This window comes from Dasypus novemcinctus, chromosome 1, assembly GCF_030445035.2.
Source record: "Dasypus novemcinctus isolate mDasNov1 chromosome 1, mDasNov1.1.hap2, whole genome shotgun sequence".
NCBI classification, from domain to species: domain Eukaryota; kingdom Metazoa; phylum Chordata; class Mammalia; order Cingulata; family Dasypodidae; genus Dasypus; species Dasypus novemcinctus.
In genome coordinates this window covers 131,374,051-131,383,851 of record NC_080673.1, presented here as the reverse complement: position 1 = coordinate 131,383,851, position 9,801 = coordinate 131,374,051, and positions in this window count along the sequence as shown.

Sequence of the window (9,801 nt, the reverse complement as noted above, 5' to 3'; positions counted from 1 at the left end):
TGTACCAAGAAAGTGATGAAGTGAAGGAGGAAAAAGGTTGGAATGATTGGCAGGATAAGAAGGCTACTGGACCCTGGAGGCATGAAGACATTTTTCCTTGTGCTGTTGAAAACATACAGCTTTCCTCATTATGAAATATACTAGGGATGAGCAAATAATTCAAAGATCAGGAGGACCGACTTGAACCCTTGCTCAGTCCAGAAACAAAGGCCTTTGAGATCTCTACAAATCAGTGAGTCCTTTTACATCCTTTCTTCAACTGCCCAATTCATTTGACACAACTTTCCAGGTAAGAATTCCTGAACTCTTTTTTTTTTCCTTGCAGGATTCTCATTTTGCAGGCTAAAGATTAGATGGGAATTGTGCTTCACTTCAGATTTAATAATTGTTTGTATACCCAGTGTGAAATTTAGAACAGCTCTGTTGTATATACTTATATGATGTTTCTTGAAAAGCATTTTATATTAATTTAATATTCAAACATACATATGAATATAGGATCTACATTCTTACATATCCCAGTCAGTGGGGATATACATTCTTTCATTGCAGAAATATTGAGTATGATTTAGAGGAAATCACTGCAAACATTTATGGATACTTGACCATAAAAGGGGAAGAGACAATGGCAAGGGCCATATTCCAGGGTACTGGCTCTTAATGACTCTTATCACAAAGTCCATGTAAACATACATTTCTAATATCGACAGTTCTTGGTTATTGAATGTTTGTTCTGAGTTTATTAACTAATTAAAGAATTCTGAGATTCTAACTGTGGCCTGAAATCAATGATCCATTAATTTCAGGTGCTTTTCTTAGATTGCCTGAGGTCATTCTTAGGTACCCACCACAATTGGTAAGTGACTTGGAGCCTGCCTGTTGGGCTTCCCCCAGGGGTCACTTCAAGTACATGACTCATTCAATGGCAATCTTGTAGATGGGCCAACAACCTCAGTGTCGGAGATAAGGGATGGAGATATGGCTCACTAAGTAGTCTTCAATTGTTACGTCAAAGGGGAGAATTTTAATTGGCAGGATTTGATTAGAAACAAATCATGGACAAGAAAATAAAGCACTTAATTCAATCTCAGTCAACTGACTTTGTCAGTTAAGTCCCCAGAGGACATTGGAGACCAAATAGCAGACTGTACTGGAGACTCGTTTTCTTGAAAGCATAAAGCACCACCCCAGGCAGAGTGCTAAAAGGCTCAGTGGGCTCTCAGTCTGTTCTGTAACCTGTGCCTGTTAAAAGGGCCAGTGGACCAAGGAAGGGTTTTCAAATACTTGTGTCTGTTTTGGCCTGGACTTACTGAGTGATTTGCATTTATCCTTCTGTATATCATTTCCCCTTACTTATAAAGGATTAGGCCTTCCAGTGAGAGATGTTAATGCTACTTCAAAAATCCTATGAACTTTGCATAAAGGAAAGCTGGAAAGAACACTAAATTCTGAGTCAGGGAATTAGGTTCTGTAAACAGGCTCTACATCTTATGTGCTGTAAGGCTTTAGGTAGGTCCTTCTACCTCATCTGAAAATGAGGGGCTTAGAAGAGATAACTGTGAGCGCTTTCATAATGCTGAAATGATTACTTTGGCACAGGACAAATATGATTACTCCTATTCAGAAAGGAACCTGATTAAAAGTTTAGAAAATGTAGTTAGTCTTCCTGGTTAGTTGGGGATGGAGTTCCTCCACCCAATTCCAAAAGACAACTCATGAAAAGCATCCAAGTTAGAATTCTTTATTTGAATTGAGCTGTGGCTGTGGCTGTTACCTAACAGTATCTGGAAGGATACCTAGAAATCATGATACGGACCCAATACATTTTATTTTTAATATCTGAGTAAATGAGGGCTACTTAACCCCAGTAGAGGGAATAAATGACTTCTTGAGAATATGAAATATGTTACAATAAAATTTTTTGCAGCTGGATTATTGACAGTGAAATAGAATGAAATGAGCATTAGATCTGTCATCAGAAATCCTAGATGCAAGGCTTGAATGGCCCTGGAAAAGGCCCCTGGCTTTTTAAGCTTCAATTTTCTCAGCTGTAAATTGAGAATAATACCTATACTCTCTGTCTTATCCACCCCCCTCAGAATTCTGATAAGAATCAAATAATATCTGAAGATGTTTCACAAACAATAGTGCTATAAAAATATTTGATGTCATATTAGGGGACTGACTCTATATCTTGAGCAGTATTATTGTTAGAGGTAATAGATTATTTCCCCTGATATTTCTGTAAATATTATCTGTTTAATGCTTTAAATTAGTAAATCACTTTAACTCATAATTCAAGGAAAAAAAGTTGTCTTCCAAAACTGAACAATTGTTTTCAAATACAATATAAATGACTACTTTCTCCAAAATATATTTTAATCAAATAAATAATGTATATAGGCATATTTGTTATGATGACATCTATATCTGAACATATTTAATTAACCAGTAGCTTCCTAAGGGCTTCTCAATTACATATTCTAAGATAAAAAATATACTAAATTTCATAACATATTTAGTTCCAAAAGTTTCTGATAAGGGACTGTGGACCTTTATTACAGTAAAAGGATGAAGGCATAGCAGTGAGAGCAGCTCAGCTACACTGAAGTCTAATTTTTTTCCTTGAAAGTATATCAAAATTAATCACCACATCTGTGTTAGCCTGCTGAGAAGCTCAATCTTAGGTCAGTGGTGTTCAAACTTCTCATTTTTAAACTGACCTTATAGCCTGAATTATATTCTTTTAAAAATCCTTAGAATTGTCAAACCTTCATGCTTTTGTATGGATTAGATTCTTGGAAGCAAATCTAAAGGCAAATCTAGAGAAGAAATAGACATTCAAGCTGAGAAAAATGCTGTCATTTTTATTGTTATTGTTGTGAAATAAAAAAGAATATCTGGAACAGGAATATTGACAAGGTGGAAGTCAATAAAAATAGACTGCAATTAAATCTTTTTATAACTCACAAACTCTCTGATATAGGTTATTATCTCTACTTCTAAGATTAAGTGACTTTTAAATATTATGGAACAAATTCTGTATAAGCAATAGCATCATGTTAAAATAAAAGTAAAACCTTGTTATTTAGGCTTGCTAGCTGTTGTATTCTGGAATGTTAACATCTTACACAGCAGAATTTTACTTATTTTTTCTGGATTTATAGTGGAAATTTTGTTTCTAGCCATAATGAAGTTAACTAGTACTGAATTTGTCAATCTGAGTTAACAACTAGAATGCTAGAAAAAAAAAATGAGACAACTCTTTTCAGACTTTGGCAACAGACAGCCCAGGACTGTGATACTTGAGAAAGAAAACAAATAAGATGGATTTTACTACTGTCCTGGATTTCTCCCTGGACACATATTTTGTACCCTAGCACAGGAAGGAGAAACCTAAGCACGGAGCATGGAGATAGTACTGAATTAAGGAGACAGATTGGAGTACGGGGTAGTTGAGATAGTTGAAATCCATGGGGCAGTATACCAAAGAGGCAAAAGCTATGCAGAGAAAGAGGTCCGGAAATCTGCATAGGGTTCCCTTAAGCCTCTGATTGAATATCAAGTTATGTGTATTCCCTGAGGCCAGACAAAATAACATCTGTGATCTGTGAGTGGAACAATTCCCAGAATTCCAATAGAGATAAGAAATACTCAAATTCATATCACTCACTGTGGAGAGACCTAATTTAATCCACGGGACATTTCAAATTATAGAAATTTTAGAAGAATCTTGCTTTAATTGTAATGCAAAACTACCGTAGGCCTACTCAAACAAAGCTTAAAAACAAGTCACAGAAGCTTCAAACTGATCTAAAGTGACTTAGTTGAATGACACAAAGGGAAAAAAAATCTTAAAAGACAATAGAACACAGAAACTCAGTAATATAATATTAGCAATGTCTGGCATCCAATCCAAACTTACTGAATTTTGAAGATGTATGAAACAAGGAGAAAAATCAGTCTGTTAAAAATATACATGAAATAATAGAGATGATGGAATTAGAAAAGGACCTTAAAGAAACTGTTATAAGTATACTCAAGTACTTAAAATATAATGTTTATTCTGGGAATGGCATTCATAATTATTAGTTTCTATTTTCCTCAAAACAGCTTTATTTTGCTCAGGTTCCAATTGAAAGAAAGAACAAATACGTTTCCCAATTTCTCTTTATTATTTTTCACCTGACTTTTCCTTCTAATGAAACTTTCTTTCAGAATAAGCTTATATATTAAATTAAATTTACTATCTTGTTTCAGGTAACACTTTATTTGAATAGATGACATCTCTGACAATTTCAATATTTTTCTGGACTATCAGGTGCCTAGAAAATAAGGAACATATGGGCATGGATACTAAATAAATAAATAGATAATAAATAAATAAATAAATAAAATATATTATTTTATTCTCCCCAAAAGTCTTATTCCAGATAGCTCTTTCTTCCAAGGAATTTTATTTTCATAGCTCAAAGATTTGTTTGACTCCACCCAAAGCAATTGAGAAGACTCTGCTCTAACTAAAATACATTTCTACCAGAATACGATGTACCATGACTTTCTAATCCCCTCTGTTGTTTCTTCAACACTTTCAGGCTGTCCTTGAATCATAGTGGAGATATGGTTTGAAGCATAATGCACAATATCAATATTGCATTTTCCTTGTGCATCATGAAAGACCAGAGATAATTAGCCTTACCTTAAATAAAGAGACAATAGATAAATCCACACTCTATTAATTCACTTTTTGCTGAATAAGTTATGAATCAACTCTGTGAAAAATTCCATAAAGATAATCACATTCAACTCAATTTGACAAACACATTTTGAGTATCTACTATTTGCCAGATACCATTAGATGGTAAAATTATAGAAAAGCCACAGTGTTTAGTTTTCAATTTTATAAAGGTAGTCCTGTACTTCCATGTATTTAGCTTTCAAACTCCACTCTCCTGCATTATAAACTGACAGCCTTAAACTGGTTTTAATAAACCTTATTTCAATATTCATACATTCCAAATCATTGTGTGGCAGTGCTGCCTGTCAACCAAGAATTAAATTTTGTCTCCTTTGTTAGTATGGAAGTTTTTATTTGTGCCATTACTTAAATATTTTAGCAATCGTTTTCATACACTTTTCAAAAGTATGATGTACCTCAGAATATCTTCTAGACAAAAGTGAGGGTAATTTGATAAGCTTCTATATCCTCTACCCTCATTTCAGTGAGACATCTCTACTTGTATGTGGGCTGAACTGGGATTTTAAGAAGGCTCTCATTTAAATAACTCTTCTGCAACTTAAAGAAAATTCAAAATCACCAATAATATCTATGATGGTTAGGTTCATTTGTCAAATTGACCAGGTAATGGTGCCTAGTAGTTTGGTCAAGCAAGCACTGGCCCGATTGTTACTGCAAGGACATTTCATGGACTTAAATCATCAGTGAGTTGATTACGTCTATGGTTGATTACATCTACAATTAACTGAGGAGATTGCCTTCAGCAATGAGAGACATCTCATCTAATCAGTTAAAGGTGTTAAAAAGAAGTGATTTCCGGAGTCAGGGAGAGAATTCCCATATCTACTTCAGACAGCCAATTTCTCTTGGGAAAATCATTAGGGACACATTGGAGATTCTACTTTGCATATCTTATGGAATTTGGGGAAAGATCAAAGTGTCAATAACTTAATAGAACTAAGTAAAAGATGTACATTATTAGACTGCCAAACTGATACATTTTTAATACCATATAGATACTTATTGTATTCAACAGGTATATTGCCTTCATTTGGGAAGGGAAAAATAAAAATTAGTAAGTATCATCAAACTTATTTCAAAGAACATTTTTATGGATTTTGAGGTATGTTTTCACTTTCTGGGAACAAATCCTTCCCAAGTAATATAAAAGTCCTTGTTGGGCATTGTTATCTTCAACTCCAGTATATATTTTCCTTTAAAGCAAAAATAGAGATTGTGTGTACCAGGTAATGGAAAAATGCATCAAAACCATCCTCATTGAAATTTTCTCCTCTTCTCATTTGGGAATAATACATTCTCTTTTTCCAGAAATGATGCACTAAGGGAGCATGGCCAACTGTGAGCTCTTAGGGAATCTGTGAAGGTGATCAACAGTCCTCCACTGGGAAAAACTGGAGAAGAGAAAGGAGTTGAGGGGCTTTCCTCATTGAAACGCAAGTCATTTCAGAAATGTACATTTGAACTTGTTCTGGAAGGGCCAGATGATCAGTTAATTTACTCTGCCACACACTAGTAAAGTTCTTCTGGGTAAACTGCTGTCCCTGAATGAAGCTTCCAATTTAAATGCAGAGATTGCCTGTAGCATTGGGGCACACCCCAAACCTCTGACAACTAGTTTCAAGGGTCCAGAAGGTAAGAAAAAAAAGGATTTGACAAAAATTTGAGAAGAAGCAACTAGAACAGCGGAGGGAGGGTGTTGTGGAGAGAAAGAGATAATGGGGAGAGGATATGGAGATGTATGAGGAAAGCACCAATTAACAGGGACCATCTTGAACCAGACTTGTCTAAATAATCGATTTCCATTCCCTTTTGTAGATTCATTGACATTTTAGTCTTCTGTTTTTTCCAAATTTTCTCACTATGTTCCTTGGAATAGCAAAGGAAGAGAATGTATTAGCTTTTTGATCTTTTTTTTTTTAATTTTTTAAAGAACTTGTGAGTTTACATAAGAATGTTCTCTCATGAACTATAACAAATATACAATACTAATATGTGGTGTTAATAATAGGATGGTTTGTGGGAATAATACACCAAATATAAGCTATGGACTATATATAGCAGTAATACTATGGCAATGTTCTTTCATCAGTTGTAACAAATGTGTCACAACAATGTTAGGTGTTGATGGTGGGCCAATGTATGGGAATCGTTCATTAACTTTTAAAGAAATTATTCCTCTCCAGAGGCAACAAATACTGTTTTTGGTATCAGGCAAACCTAAAGAATAATCTCAAGTCTGACATCTTAACAGGTTTTCTGGCTTAGCTCCAAAGTCTCTGATTTGAAAGCCAGAGAAATGGTAGTTATCACCTGAGATGGTTATAATTAAATGTCATGCACACAGCAGACTTTCAGTAGATAATAATGAATTTATTGGAACCCTAAACTGACAGTCAGCTGATGAGGTTTGAACAGTTTTTACTAACTGTGTGTGTAACTTTGGATAAAACACGCAAATTTGCTTAATCTCAGTTCCACAGCTAGAAAATCGGGAAGAACCGACTTCTTGAGGTTGTTTCAGGGATTAAATGAAAACTTTCTCTAAAACTATTAACTCCTAGACCTGACACATGAAAAGAATTCAAGAAATATTAGCTCTTGTTATCCCTTTTCTCTATAAATGACTATTACTGTGGTATTCTTATTGAAGACTCAATTTTGACCTTTAGAGCAGTGTAATAAATAAGGCCAATCAAGTAGCATGTTATATTACTGTATATATATAAATGCCAAGTAAGTAATAATGATGGAATGGGGGGTTGTTAGAAAATTTCCATGGTTCAGTATACTTTCCTTTATGAGACAGATCAAACTAAAAATAACGATAGAAAATAATTTTACTGTACTGACATCAAGATAAATGGACTTAAGTTTAAAACTGTCTCTAAATCCCTAATTTATTTTAAAATCAAATACAAATTATTGGATCACTTATTTATAAGGTAGTTCAGTGATTGTAAAAGGAGGAGGATTTCTTGAGATCTGCAAACTGAAAGTGACAGAGGTTATAACATCTGTAATTACTTTTTTTATTGAAAAACTGTAAACATTGAAAATGTTTGCTAAAGAGAGTTTTGTCTACTTGAACAAATGCTGACAAAGAATGGAAGTGTATGCTGAGTAGTGGGATGGGTGTTGAATGTTTTTGTTTTGAATGGATGCAGCCAGATATAGAAAGTTCTAAATGTCAGGCAGATGAGTTTAGTCTTTTACCGAAGAGCTCTTGTGCTCTGGGTGTGGTGGTTGTAATAGAGAAGGAGATGCACAAATAAGATGCCATCCAGAAGTTTCTATCTTCAGTGTACTAAGAAGATAGAAACTGATGGATAACATAATTTTGAACCTTAGTAAGAAAAATGCTAGATACATTCAAGGTATTAAAAAACTGAATAAACATTTATAGAATTCAATTTAAAAGCAGTAATCTGATGATGACTAAATATAAATAGTAAATTGAGGTTGGAAGGCCCAAAACCAGCTTAGCAATCAATAATAATAATAATCATTTATTGAGCTCTTCTATGGGCCAGACATTGTATCTAGCAGAAGAGACAGACTTGCACGTAACTAACTAGAAACTGACTATAATGCTAGCTACTCAAATGGTTGTTGTTACACCTGACAGCTTGTTAGAAATGCAGAATCTCAGGCCCCACCACAGACCTAATAAATCTAATCTGCATTTTAATAAGATCCCCAGAGGATTCATGTTCATATTTGGTTGGGGAAGCACTGCTATGGCAGTTGTATAAGCAAGGGGCTGTGGGAACTCACAGAAATAATTTCTGTTTAAATGAGTCAGGAGCTGGAAATCTGTGTCAAAGGCCATAAGGCAGCATGCAATATAAGACATTGTTGTCTATATCAGCTTACCTCTTCATTTAGGTAGATATTTTATTTTGGTGATGTGTAGGTAGGCGTATTACTTAGAAGTACAGAATTGATACCTATATTAATCAGTTTAATGCATATCCATATGACAGAGCACTGGTGAAACAATGACAATTATATACATACTTTTAACACATGCATGCACTTATGAGTATATACTTGAGCATTTATGGTCTTTAGTATTTTTGTTCAGTGAGGTTACTGATATTGGTGATTATTTACGTAATTTAGACTTCCACAGAAACATTATATCAAGTTCCTCTCCTTGATGTTTTGGTTTACGTGGCTCTCAATTGACCCAATATGCAGAGAAACAAGTGATTTAAAAATGGTAGCATACATTAGGAAAGAGGAGGGAACAGAATTTTCCCTCTTTCTGTTTGGAGAAATTTGCCGGTTGCATGTCTTAACATAATCAGGGTTCCAAAGACATAGTATGCAACCTGAGCTGTGACTTCTATAAGAGCTCACTGGTGTTATTCCATCACCAGACACCAGACCCCTGAACTCTGCTCCACTCCTATGGGTCCTGTGAAAAAATATGTGTGTGTGTGTGTGTGTGTATACATATATTTAAATATTTTGCACTGTTCTAGTGAAAATAATCCTTCCCCCTTTTTTATGCACAGGGCAAAAATGACTTCCTACTCTTCCAAGGACGATGCAGGATGTTTTAAGAATGGATTGAGGGAAGCCATCAGCAAAGAGACAAAAGTGATTCTTCTTTTGGCAGCTACAGGCTAGGCAGCTGAAAGCCCAACTTAATAGAATGATAAATGATGAATAAAATTTTAACTCCTTCTATAAGCCAGGTATTGCTCTAAGCTTTTACATGTATTCATTTATTTAATCCTTATACTGTATCTATAAAATTAATGCCATTATCTTAGTAAGATGAGGAAAATGAGGCAGAGAAAGCCTTGGAAATGTCACTAAGATCACTCAGAAACAAAATTTTAAAATATATACTATGTTCAATGGATAATAGTATCAAGTAGAAAGAAAAAATGAAAGATTGTGTGAATGCATTCAAGTGGAAGGGTTATTGCACAAAAACATTTACTTTACTAAATAATAATTATTAATAAAATAATTTTATTATTAAAAATAATAAGTTATTTTAACTTATTTTATATGTTAAAAATAAGTTG